This window comes from Dendrobates tinctorius, unplaced genomic scaffold (genome assembly GCF_039654945.1).
Source record: "Dendrobates tinctorius isolate UK_male_01 unplaced genomic scaffold, ASM3965494v1 ptg000063l, whole genome shotgun sequence".
In the NCBI taxonomy this organism is placed as follows: Eukaryota; Metazoa; Chordata; class Amphibia; order Anura; family Dendrobatidae; genus Dendrobates; species Dendrobates tinctorius.
This window is the reverse complement of record NW_027361731.1, coordinates 9350172-9364279: the sequence shown is the minus strand read 5'-3', so window position 1 is coordinate 9364279 and position 14108 is coordinate 9350172. Positions and strand designations below refer to the sequence as shown.

The following is a 14108-nucleotide window of genomic DNA, read 5'->3' as shown; positions in this document are numbered from 1 at the left end:
GAATCGGAAAACAGGCAAATTAGTGAAGGCACATTACCTTGGGAGAGTCGGCTGAAAACCCTGATGCGCGTTTCGCGTTAGCTTTTTCCAGGGGCAGGTGAGGTGGTGTGATGGCAGAGTCCCTTATGAATGCAAATGCTAATAGCAGCAGCAGCTGTGAAGCAGCGCTTCTAATCAGGATTCCTGCCCGACATCACAGTGTATCAGCATCATGCAAAGCCATGCCCCCCTCCAGCCTGGCATGTCAGAGCAGGAAGGATGAAGTGACTGCATGGAGATGCGTAGCCACAGCAACGTGGGTGCAGTCCCTAGAGAGAAGCGCACGCAGCCGCAGTTCATGTTTAAAGCCTCCGTGATTAAAGCAACAATATTAGAACTGAAGGGGGATGGCAATAAATGCCAAAGTGATAAATGGTATAAAATATAAAAGAAGAAAGAAATGTGCAAGGGGTGAAAAAAAGGGGGAAATTATTAAACTGATCTAAAAGATTTTATTCTCTATATGACTCAATGAAAAATATATAAAATGCATATATGTGCATAGTGTAATATGTGAAATCAAGGTTAAAATAGTATAGGTGCACATAAAAAGACATATAATTGTATAAATAAGGGCTTATACATGAAATGACAGAGTGACACATATATATATAATGTACAAACATGGAATGGCATAAAAGAGTATATATAATAAAAATACATAGATACATAATCACTCCATGAAATGTATATAAGAGCAAGATATAATTCAAATCAAAATTCCTCCAGAGGAAGCAACGTTGAGCAGAATGACGAAGTGTTCTTATGATGTCAGTTAAAGCTTCATTAAAGACAAGAACCAAAACACACCAGCACAACTGGATATAGTATTAACCTGCAAAGATAAAAACTAATTAAAAACATGTAAAAGAAAAAAACAAAAACAGAGCTTGGCTTGGCTTGTTTTTTTCTGTATGATGCATGTATATAGTGCTGGGCAGCCCGCCTGCTAATACTATGGGCGTGATCAATAGGCTGTTCAGACACTTTGCACCCCACTGATCTGTGTGACTGATGTCCTATGCAAGCCTTATCTGTGTGCATTTTTCCCACTAGGCAGCCAGCCCCTCTTTTGTTGGGTTACTGGCTATCCTCATCGGTGGGTTGCACATGTGCTGCCCCAACCTTTATCAATGGAGGTCTGCTGCATCCGGCTAGGGCATTAGTCAGGGTTTGGTGAGTCTTCCTTTCATGTGTGTTTTTTATTTTTTCCTATGTTAGCTGTTTTGGTATGTTTTTTGGTGTACCACTTAAAGTGGCATGAAACTCTGACAACATTGTTTAAACCTATGAACTAGCAGTCAGGAATGCTTCCAAGGGCGATCCCCATGATGTCCCTGTGTCATTTGAGCAGTGTTTCCATCATTTTCTGACATTTTTAGACCTTAAAAGGGGGATCGCGGAAAAAATGCTTGGGTTTCCCATAGACTTGCATTGGTCTCATTCTGTCTGAGTACCCGAGTATTCCAATTTGCTCGACCCGAGCATTTTAGTGCTCGCCCATTACTAGTGAAGATGAAGAAGCTTGTGTCATGGGTGTGTTTAGGCTGTGTGCACACAGCGTTTTCTTTAGTGGATTTTCCAATAAATCCGCTGTAAAAACACTAAAAATAAGCTTCCCATTCATTTCTATGCATTTTGCACTTTTTGTGCACATTGATGCGTTTTTACCGTGAAAAAAACGCTTCGCGGTAAAAAACACAGCATGCTCATTAATTTCGCAGATTTTTCCGCATTTCTGGCCATTTCTATGGGTCTGGAACTGCGTGTGCACATAGCCTTATAGTTACGGACAGTGCACTGCTCTTTAAACTTAGTTTTTCACGAGCATTCATTAGTTTGTTTGGTTTTCCTCCAACACTGATCTGCTTTCTCTAATTCAGCATCTCACAAACATGTTGCACTTTACCCTTTTATACAGACACGTGTGTCTTTGGCAACATATTTGGGACGGGCATTTCTTAGGCCGGGTCTCTCACGCGCATCTGTTACACCAATCTTCAAACGGGCATGAAACCGATTCTAGTAATTGATGATGGCTAAACGGCGAATCATTGTAGGCTGTATCCTGGATCTCATACCTCCCATAGCCACTGCTGTTATTAATCATGTACGTTCCCATTCCTGTCATCACCATGCCCCTTTTCCAGATCACTTCATCCAACGATTCGTCCGCCATATTTTTACTAAAAACCTGCACCTTCCCAGCAGCAACAGTGTAAGAAACCACGTTACAGTTTTGCAAGGTGTTTGATGCCCCTAAAAAAAAAAAAATGACACACTATGTTGATATATACCCCCAGGGGGAAATGTTTGCCAGGCCATACACTTAGTGTATGGGCACTGCAAGTCTAGGAGACCCGCTCCTTTAAATTGGGCATAGTTTTTAATCAGGCCTTCCTCCACATCTCATCATCTGCTGTCACAATATAACAGCATTATTGTGTTCCATGCTGCTACAGCCAGTGACGAATTCTGAACAAGGGTGGGTGGTTTTGATGGGCCTAAAATACTTGTTATGGAAAAGGTTGAGGTGTACCCCACTTTTGCCAGCTCAATACACTTATTGTATGGGCATTACAAGTCTGAGGCCACTCCTTTGAATTGGGCAGAGTTTTTAATCAGAATTTCCTCCATGTCTTATCGTCCACCGCCACTAGATCACCAGTGTTAACGTGTTCCGTGCTGCTACTGCCAGTGTCGAAATCCTAACAAGGGTGGATGGTTATGCTTTGCGTAAAATACTTGTTCTGAAAAAGGTTGAGGTGTACCCCACAGGGGAAATGTTTGCCAGCCCATTCACTAAGTTTATGGGCATTCCAAGTCTAGGAGAGCCGCTCCTTTAAATTGTGACTATTTTTTTAATCAGGCCTTCCTCCAAGACTCGTCATCCACCGCCACTAGATCAAAAGGGTTTACGTGTTCCGTGCAGCTACAGCCAGTGTCGAATTACAAACAAGGATGGGTGTTTATGTTGTCCGTAAAATACTTGTTCTGAAAACGGATAAGGTGTACCCCACAGGGGAAAATCCTTCACAGCCCATACACTAAGTGTATGGGCATCCCAAATCTAGGAGACCCACTCCTTTTAATTTGTCCATAGTTTTTAATCAGGCTTTCCTCCACGTCTCATCATCCACCGCCACTAGATCACCAGCGTTAACATGTTCTGTGCTGCTACAGCCAGTGTCAAAATCCTAACAAGAGTGGGAATTTTTGCTGGGCGTTAAATACTTGTCATGGAAAAGGTTGAGATGTACCCCACAGGGGAAAATGTTTGTCAGCCCAATACATTTAGTCTATGGCCATTACAAGTCTAGGAGAGCCGCTCCTTTTTAATGGGAGATTTTTTGTTAAAAGGCCCTCCTACATGTTTTTCCAAGGGGGATTGGGGTGCATATGACTTGGTAGTAGGGCAGGCCTTGCAGTCAATGCATAAGAAAGCAGAATGGGAGTACAAAATGAATAATGTGAAGTGGATTTTCCGGTGGCCATCCAGTACATGGCTTGAAAAGCTTATTGGGGTGCATGTAACTTTGGGGCACGCCAGGCCTTGAATTCAATGCAACATTTTTTCTGGAAGCCCTCCTGTACCTCTTGTGAAAGGTGTATTGTGGTGCGTTGTAATTCTTGGCAGCCCATCCACTCACTGCATAGGCTATAACAGTTTTGGAGACCCACTCTTTAGTAATGGCCCTTTAAGCAAATTAATGCCGCCTGATGCCCCGGTAAAAATAGGCTCTGTGACTGAGTCCCTCCTTCATAAATGAAGCAAGATATGTCTGCTTATGTGTCACACAACACATGGCCAGCTAGGGTTGGTAAATGTTACACATTGTCCAGTGAATGCATTTGTTTTGGTTGAAAGCCATGTTAAAGTTGAAGAATGCTTAAAAAATGCTGTGTGTGAACATAGCCCAAATGGGGGATGAACATTTTGGTCTGGGGTTAATTATTTTGCTTTATATACCATACATTAACCTGGAAAAAATGTACCTTAACATATTTCACAGCAAAATCCGTTTGGGTTTCGTTTTGTCGTGATTTTTGGTGCATCGGTAAAAATGGCATGAAACTCACAACATTGTTCAAAGCTGTGAGCTAGAAGTCAGAAATGCTTCCAGGGGCAATCCCCATGATGTCCCCGTGTCTCAGGGTCGGACTGAAGCACTGGGACACCTGAGCATCCGCCGGTGGGCCCCGCCCCCATCTCCTGCCTTCTTCATTAGTCCCTGCCCTGCTTGTCAATAGTGCCTACAACTGACCGGCCATGCTATGTGCAGATGTCAGGTGCAGCAGCCGCTGGGCACAACTCCTAGACTAGGCGCAAACTCCCGTCATCCAGCTGAAAGCACTGTGCCAGCCATTTCCACATCATCCTATAAATCCCAGTAATTACGTCGCTGGGCTGCTCTGTGTGCACAGGACATGTGATGAGGTCACATGATCAGGCGCCTCTATATGCAGGACTCTGCTGTGCTGGATGTCATGGTGCTGGATGAGGGGAAGTCTGTGTAGGGTCAGGAGGGGTTTACAGTGTAGATGTAGAAGAGTCATGTGTGTGCGAGATGTACATGGCAGAGCCATGTATGAAGTGTATGAAGTGTACCGAGCGGAGCCGCGTGCGTACGAGTTGTACGGAGCAGAGGCGTGTGTGTATTTGGTGTACAGAACTGAGCCCTGTGTGTATGATGTGTACGGAGTCATGTGTGTGTGTGTGTGTGTATGGGGTGTACGAAACAGCCCTGTGTGTACGGAGCTGAGCCATGTGTGTGCGGAGCAGAATCGTGTGTATGATGTTTACTGAGTGGAACTATGTGTTTACTGAGTGGAGCTGTGTGTGTGTGTGTGAGGTGTACGGAGTGGAGCCATGTGTGTAAGAGGCATAATAAAGCGGAACTGTGTGTATGAGGAGTGCGGAGCCGTTTTTGTACAAGGTGTATGGTGGGGAGCATTCATACCTCCCAACTGTCCCGGATCCAGCGGGACTGTCCCGATTTTGAGTCTGCCACACTGTCATGGCTGGGAGCTTTCTTTTCCCGCGGACACTGGAGTACACGGCGGAGCCCTGATGAGCACTTTAAAACTTGCACGTGACGTTCCATTGGAAGTGACATGCTGGAAGCTGGCGGGAAATGAGGTAATTTCAGGAGGAGATTGTGATGGAACCACGGAGGTACTTCAGGGAATGCTTCAGAACCATCACCGTGTTCTCCGACAGCGCGGACAGCGGGATTGCCTTGGTATCGGTGTTGCCGGCCATGTGAGCGGATCATGTATGTCCTGCATCGGGAGGCTCAGGTGGGCATTAAAATGGGAGCCGGGCTGCTATAGCATCTTTATAGAATCTTTCTCTCTCTGTTCTTTCTTCCCCTCTCTAATCTTTCTTTTCTTTCTTTCCCTCTAATCTTTCTTTCTCTTTGTTTCATTCTTTCTCTGTTCGTTCGTACTTTCTTTATCTTTTTCTTTCTTTTTCTTTCTGTCTCTAATCTTTCCTTTTTCTTTCTCTCTGTTATTTCTTTCCCCTCTTTCTCTTTATCTCTGTTCTTCCTTTCTCTCTCTGTTTCTTTCTCTCTGTTCTTTCTAATCTTTTTTTTCTTTCTGTTCTTTCTTTCCCTCTTTATCTTCTCTTTCTTTCCCCTTTCTCTCTGTTCTCCCTCTGTTCTTTCTTTCCCCTCTTTCTTAGTCTCCGTTCTTTCTTTCCCCTCTTTCTCTCTCTGATCTTCCTTTCTCTTTAATCTTTCTTTCCCCGCTTTCTTTCCCTTCTTTCTCTGTTCTTTCTCTCTCTGTTCTTTCTTTCTGTCTCTGTTCTCTCTTTTTCTTTCTTTCCTCTTTCTCTGTTCTTTCCTTCTCTCTCTAATCTTTTTTCTCTCTGTTCTTTCTTTCCCCTTTCTTTCTCTCTCTGTTCTTTCTTTCTTTCTGTTCTTTCTTTCTCTGTTCTTTCTGTTTTCCTCTCTCTTCTTTCCCACTCTTATCTTTCACTGTTCTTTCTTTTTTTCTCTATTTCTCTCTCTGATTCTTTCTCTGTTCTTTCTTTCCCTCTCTCTGTTCTTTCTTTTTCTTTCTTTCCCCTCTTGACAGGAGCTGGTCAAGTCAATTCCTGTGTGGAGAGGATCGTGTAAAGACTGCACCTCAGAGAGAAGGACCTACTTTATCCTCTTGTGCTAGTTTTGGAATCTCCTCTCCCTGGACATTTTGTCCTGTTACGGGACTACGTTCTTGTTCTGGACTATTGTATCCTCAGTGTGGTGGATTATTTATGGACCTTCTAATTTTGCCTGTAATAAAGGTCTTGGGCTTGTTCACACTTCCCTCGCTCTGTTGATTGTGTGGTATCGGAGAAGGACTCCGTGACACTCTCTCTCTGTTCTTTCTCTCTCTGTTCTTTCCCACGATAATCTTTCTCTTTCTTTTCCTGTTCTTTCTCTCTGTTCTCTCCCTTTCTAATCATTCTGTCTCTCTGTTCTTTCTTTCTTTCCCTCTCTGTTCTTTCTCTCTCTGTTCTTTCTATCTCTCTCCCTCTTTCTTTCCTTCCCCTCTTTCTTTCTCTTTGTTCTTTCTTCCTCTCTGTTCCTTCCCACTCTAATCTTTCTTTCTCCGTTTCTTACTCTGTTCTTTCTTTCCCCTCTTTATTTCTCTGTTCTTCCTATCTCTAATCTTTTTCTCTTCGTTTTCTTTGTTCTTTCTTTTTTGTTCTTTCTTTCTTTTCTTTTTCTCTGTTCTTTCTCTTTTCTTTTTCTCTCTTTTCTTTTTCTCTGTTCTTTCTCTGTTCTTTCTTTCTCTCTCCCTCTGTTCTTTCTTTCTCTCTCCCTCTGTTCTTTCTTTCTCTCTCCCTCTGTTCTTTCTTTCTCTCTCCCTCTGTTCTTTCTTTCTCTCTCCCTCTGTTCTTTCTTTCTCTCTCTCCCTCTGTTCTTTCTTTCTCTCTCTCCCTCTGTTCTTTCTTTCTCTCTCTCCCTCTGTTCTTTCTTTTTCTCTCTCCCTCCGTTCGTTCTTTCTTTTTCTCTCTCCCTCCGTTCGTTCTTTCTTTTTCTCTCTCCCTCCGTTCGTTCTTTTCTTTTTCTCTCTCCCTCCGTTCGTTCTTTTCTTTTTCTCTCTCCCTCCGTTCGTTCTTTTCTTTTTCTCTCTCCCTCCGTTCGTTCTTTTCTTTTTCTCTCTCCCTCCGTTCGTTCTTTTCTTTTTCTCTCTCCCTCCGTTCGTTCTTTTCTTTTTCTCTCTCCCTCCGTTCGTTCTTTTCTTTTTCTCTCTCCCTCCGTTCGTTCTTTTCTTTTTCTCTCTCTCTCCCTCCGTTCGTTCTTTTCTTTTTCTCTCTCTCTCCCTCCGTTCGTTCTTTTCTTTTTCTCTCTCTCTCCCTCCGTTCGTTCTTTTCTTTTTCTCTCTCTCTCCCTCCGTTCGTTCTTTTCTTTTTCTCTCTCTCTCCCTCCGTTCGTTCTTTTCTTTTTCTCTCTCTCTCCCTCCGTTCGTTCTTTTCTTTTTCTCTCTCTCTCCCTCCGTTCGTTGTCTCTGTGTTTTCTTCTTTCTTTTCCTCAGTACCAGCCACTGTGCCCATAATGCCAGCCACTGTGCCCTCAGTACCAGTCGGTATGTTCAGCAGTGCTAAATGGTTGCAGTTGGGGCGTGGACATGTGTGTGACTAGTGAAATGGGTATGGTCGCGGCATGGCCTAAAATTTGCAGCAGATCGACTCAACCTTTGTCCCTCTTTCCCTTCAAAAGTTGGGAGGTATGATGGTGGGCCCCAAGAATAATTTTTCTCAGGTGGGCGCAAGGTACTCCAGTCCGAAGCTGCCCGTGTCATTTGAGCAGTGTTTCCATCATTTTCAGATGATTTTAGACCTTAAAGGAACCCCCGGGGGGGATCGTGGTAAAAATGCTCAGGTCTCCCATAAACTTACATTGGGCTTGTTGTTCTGTCCGAGTACCAAAGTATTCCAATTTGCTCGACCCAAGCAACGAGAACCCGAGCATTTTAGTGCTCGCTTATCACTAATCAAACCGTTAAAATCCTTCATACTCTGAGCCTTAGAGTCCCAGGTTGTTGGTGCTATCTTATTGGAAACCTGATTTACGTGACCGAGCCAAGACCGTTCCTGGGCTTTGTAGTCAATGGTCTTTAGCAAGATGACCTGTGCAGAGCAGAGTATAAGATTAGGAGGAAGGAAAAAGACACAACACAATAATACACAGAAGGGAATAATAGACGGGAAATACTGGAGAGCAAAACATGGAATATTCAGATGGATCCAATCATTGTTTTATAAAAAATCTGATAAATGAACCAAAACATGGTGGAACAAAAACCTGCTCCATACACACGGCTCCACTCCATACACCCCGTACACATGCGGCTCCGCTCTGTACACCTCGTACACACCCGGCTCTGCTTCGTACACCTCGTACCCACACGTCTCCACTCCGTACACCTCATACACACATGGCTCCGTTCCGCAAACACCTTATACCCACACGGCTCCGCTCCGTACACACACGGCTCCGCTCTGTACACCTCGTACACACACGGTTCCTCTCCGTACACCTCATGCACACACGGCTCTGCTTTGTACACCTCGTACACACCCGGCTCTGCTTTGTACACCTCGTACCCACACGTCTCCACTCCGTACACCTCGTACACACACGGCTCCACTCCATACACCCCGTACACATGCGGCTCCGCTCTGTACACCTCGTACACACCCGGCTCTGCTTCGTACACCTCGTACCCACACGTCTCCACTCCGTACACCTCATACACACATGGCTCCGTTCCGCAAACACCTTATACCCACACGGCTCCGCTCCGTACACACACGGCTCCGCTCTGTACACCTCGTACACACACGGTTCCTCTCCGTACACCTCATGCACACACGGCTCTGCTTTGTACACCTCGTACACACCCGGCTCCGCTCCGTACACCTCGTACCCACACGTCTCCACTCCGTACACCTCATACACACATGGCTCCATTCTGCAAACACCTTATACCCACACGGCTCCGCTCCGTACACCCCGTACACACACGGCTCCGCTCCGTACACCCCGTACACACACGGCTCCGCTCCGTACACCCCGTACACACACGGCTCCGCTCCGTACACCCCGTACACACACGGCTCCGCTCCGTACACCCCGTACACACACGGCTCCGCTCCGTACACCCCGTACACACACGGCTCCGCTCCGTACACCCCGTACACACACGGCTCCGCTCCGTACACCCCGTACACACACGGCTCCGCTCCGTACACCCCGTACACACACGGCTCTGCTACATCCACACTGTAAACCCCTCCTGACCCCACACATAAACTTCCCCTCATCCAGCACCATGACAACCAGGACAGCAGAGTCCTGCATACACTGAGGCCCCTGATCATGTGACCCCTGACTCCTCCCCTCCTGTGACCTCATCACAGGTCCTGTGCGCACAGAGCAGCCATATATATGGAGTGCGGCTCTGCGGGTGGAGGTAGGTGCTGGAGGCTCCATTATTCTATGTATAAAAACCCTCATCAAACAAGAAGTCCAAACTTCTATGATGACCATTGCCCAGACCCCGACGCCGCAGCCCCCTCCTGCTAGGAAAAGGAAAGAGGCCCCTGTGGAATCTGACTTGGGCAAAATTGATACCTCTAACTCGGAGGATGCATGGGAAAATGAGAGTTCCACTTCCACCCCCAGACCCGATAACAAAAAATATTACTTCTCTTCTGAGGACATGGGGGATTTAGTTAGTATGGTAAGGGGCACTAAGGGATTGGAGGAGGCGGAAGTGGAATGCTCTATCCAGGATGAGATGTTTGGGGGACTGAAGCCCACAGACCAAAAGGGGTTTCCCATTCACGAAAACATCCGAAACCTGGTTATGCAGGAATGGGCCCTCCCCGAGAAAGGGCTTAGTGTCCCCGCAGATCTGAGGAATCGGTTTCCCTTAGGAGATTGCTCCCAATGGGAGGTCCCTAAAGTGGACATGCAGGTGTCCAGGGTGACTAAGAGAACGGCTCTTCCATTCGAAGATTCATCTCAGCTCAAGGATCCCATGGATCGGAAAACAGAGAGCCTGCTCAGGAAATCCTGGGACGCCTCCACAACCCTGCTTAAGGCCAATATAGCCTCTACGTGTGTAGCCAGGGTGCTATTTTGCTGGCTAGGAAGAAATACTTGACTCTCTTCCCCTATTACAAAAAGCAACAGGGTTCCTAGCTGATGCTTCTGCGCAATCCATACGAGTAGCAGCAAAGTCTGCGGTCCTCTCCAACTCCGCCAGAAGAACACTGTGGCTGAAATCTTGGGGAGGAGACATTACAACAAAAACAAAACTCTGTGCAATTCCCTTCCAGGGGAATTATGTGTTTGGCCCAGCTCTGGATGACATCCTGGAGAAAGCCATGGATAAGAAGTCGATTCCAGAACAAAAGAAACCTAGGTATCGACTTTTTCGTCCCCCCCGTGACCAGCCCTCCCAGAGAGATTTCAAAGGGGAGGGCAAAACGGGCCGGTGGAGTTATCCAAAAGGAGGTAAGGGCAGAAATATTCTGCCCCCCCCCCCAACAACAAAACCCTACTGACAAACAATGACAGTATTCCGGTCGGGGGCCGACTCGAATTTCATAGATCAATGGCAGTCCATAACCTCAAACCAATGGGTTCTTCACACCATTCGCGACGGACTGAGTTTGGAATTCGAGAGTCCTCCCCCTCAATGCCTGAGAATAACCTACAGGCGCATCTCCAAAGATCCTTGCTGTCAGACATAAAAATACTTCTGCAAGCAAGAGCGATCTCCCCAGTTCCACAACAGGAGATAGGCAGAGGCCACTACTCTCACCTCTTCATAATTGTGAAACCCTCAGGGAAGCACAGGGTTATAATAAACCTAAAGCCCTTGAACTGAGTGAAGTACAGACGATTCAAGATGAAGTCGGTCAAATCCGCAATCCCCCCTCATAGGACAAAATTGGGTGATGGCCACTATAGACCTGAAGGACACTTACTATCACATCCCGATTCACCCAGACCACAGGAGATTCGTCAGGTTTGCGGTGTCCCAGGGGTCCCAGGTCAACCACTACCAGTTCAATGTCCTGCCGTTCAGGGTGTTGTTAGCCCCTCAAGTGTTTACCAAGGTGATGGCAGAAGCAATGATCTTCATTCGCTGGCAGGGGATCTGCATTGTCCCATACCTAGACGACCTAATAATAGCTCCATCCATATCTCGCCTGAACCAGGATGTAGAGAAATCTCTGGAAACTTTACAGTCCTTGGGCTGGATTCCCAACCTGGAAAAATCAGACCTTCATCTCTCTGCAAGGAAAAAGTTCTTGGGGATACTCCTGGACTCAGAAAAGTGAACATCTTTTCTACCCAGGGAACGACAGCTCGACCTCGTCCAGAGAGTCTCCAAGTTCAGAGACCAGAGGACACAAACCCTAAGAGACTCAATGTCCATCCTAGGCTCGATTACAGCATGCATCTAAGCCATCTCCTGGGCTCAAGCCCATAATCGGATCCTTCAGTCCTATGTACTCCGATGCTCAAAGAAATGTCGGAATACACTGACCAAGAGAACACCTCTTCCAGGTCATGTGATGGCGTCCCTTCTATGGTGGCTGAACTACCAGAATCTCCAACGGGGTGTCAGCTGGGATCAGCTCCCCCTGAAACTCGTCACCACAGACGCCAGTCAGAGAGGCTGGGGTGCTATAGTGGAGAAATCACACTTCCAGGGAATATGGCCCCCAGACGTCAGAGCCAGCTCCTCAAATGTGAGAGAACTGAAAGCGGTAGAGGAAGCGTTGAAGGCAGCATCAACCCTTGTCCAAAACCATCATGTACGTGTCTACTCAGACAATATGACTACAGTGTCCTACATCCGTCACCAAGGAGGTATGAAATTCTTCAACCTGAAATTGGTGGCTGCAAGAATTTTTTCTTGGTACAAAGAGAAGGCTGGTAGTGCAATAAGAGACTGCGCTGCTGTGGTAGAATTCAAGGTATCTTTATTGCCAACGCGTTTCCTGAGCCAGTCCCAGCTCACTTCATCAGGGCATGTTACAGAAGTAACCAGGGGAAGAGTCTTGAGGAGATCATTTGCATATTCCCAGTGCCTTCTGGGATAAGTGAAGAGTCTCCGCGAGCTCAACGATCACTGGGTTTTGGCCGTTGCAGCTGAAAAGAGGAAATCGGAAAAACCGCGCGCCGAATTTTGGCTAATCTTTCATCGTTTTTAAGAAATCTCAAGATGGAAGAGGCCAGGAGCCATTTGGTGAGCTGCATTTCTTGCTACATGTTCACAGATTTACCAGTGGAAAAGCCAAACTTCACATGCCACAAATGCAAGCTTGTGTCCCTGTTGGAGGAAAAGTTGCAAAATCTCGAAGAGAGGTTAGCTACGTTGAAGAGTTCTTGGACAGAACGGAATTATCTCTTCATGTTACAGAAAGAGAAGAAATTCGAAGTGCACCTGAAGAAACAGAGGAATGGAGACATGTGACCCAGAGAAGCAGGAGGATCAGGAGGCAGTCAGCACCCATACTGCTCAGAAACCAGTACCAGGCTCTCACGCAGGAAAACGATGAAGAAATACATCAGGATAAGACTTTGCCAACAAACAGCAACCTTGTACGCCTTCAGAGTCCTCCTGGATGGAGAAAGAAAAATGTTGTGAAGAAGAAACGGAGAGTGGTGGTCATGGGGGATTCCCTGTTGAGAGGAACAGAGGCCGCTATCTGCAGACCGGATATAACTTCAAGAGAAATGTGCTGTCTTCCAGGTGCAAAAATTAAACATGTGTCTGACAGGATACCAGGACTCTTCAGACCTACAGATGACTACCCATTCCTGCTACTACATGTGGGGACAAAAGACACCGCAAGAAACGACCTGGAAACCATCTGCAGAGACTTTGAAGACTTAGGCAAGAAAGTGAAAGAACTGGGAGCGAAGGTGGTCTTCTCTTCCATCCTCCCAGTGGATGGCCATGGAACAAGGAGGTGGAATAAGATTCTGCAGGTGAACAACTGGCTACGTCGATGGTGCCGTCAGCAACGATTTGGATTTCTGGATCACGGAGTGAACTACTTATACGATGGACTACTTGCTAGAGATGGGGTGCACCTTACGAAGACTGGAAAGCATGTATTTGGAAGTCGCCTTGCTACACTTGTAAGGAGAGCTTTAAACTAGAACAACATGGGAAGGGAAGCAAAAGACCAGAAAAAGCCATACACCTGACAAATGCTATTGAGAACTCTGCTATTAGAAGTGGAAAGGAAGAACAAAGACGAAAGAATCTAATTAATAAAAATATTGGAGAAAGAGAAACCAATCACAAACTAAAATGTTTCTATACTAATGCACATAGCATGGGCAACAAACAAGGAGAATTGGAACTACTAACACAGGAAAAGAAGTATGATGTCATTGGAATCACTGAAACTTGGTGGGACAATACACATGATTGGAATACAAGACTAGAAGGATACAACTTATTTGCAAGAAACAGACTTGATAAACGAGGAGGAGGTGTCGCATTGTATGTTAGAAATGCGTATATCTGCACAGAGATTGAAGCTTCAGAGATTGGGAGTTCTGTGGAAACTGTTTGGGTAAGAATACAAGGACAGAACAATGGAAAGGACACCTGTGCAAGCTGAAGATATGGATGAACTCTTTATGCATCAAATGGCCAAGTTCTCCAAAAAATATGACATAGTTGTCATGGGAGATTTCAACTATCCAGACATTTGTAGGGAATCTCTCTCAGGCAAAACTAACAGGTCAAGGAAATTCTTATCCTCTCTTGCTGACAACTTTATCTTCCAAAAGGTAAGGGAGAAAACAAGGGGAACTGCTACCTTGGATCTAATCCTTATAAACAGGGAGGAAATGGTTGAGGAGGTAAAAGTGGCTGGGACCCTAAGAGGTAGCGACCATGCTATTTTAGAATTTTGGATAACTAGAGGCGGAAGACCTGTGAAGACTCAGACGTCAAGGTTAGATTTCAGAAAGGCAGATTTTAAGGGATTCAGAAAGAGAATTGGAGGGATCCAATGGCTGGATTTCCTTTAA

At 45.9% G+C, this 14108-nt stretch overlaps 1 protein-coding gene across 3 annotated transcripts in view; it reads left to right on the top strand.

Annotated features, from left to right (window-relative positions):
- Positions 1 to 14108, top strand: part of LOC141094273 (uncharacterized) — a 61546-nt gene that overhangs the window by 24360 nt on the left and 23078 nt on the right. The window contains exon 1 of one of the 3 annotated variants that reach the window (XM_073580105.1): positions 9390 to 9507. The exons of the other annotated variants lie outside the window; for them this stretch is intronic. The gene's annotated coding sequence lies outside the window, so the exon portion shown is untranslated. Of the gene's footprint in view, positions 1 to 9389; positions 9508 to 14108 lie in introns of those variants that run through there. 3 annotated transcript variants of the gene reach the window in all.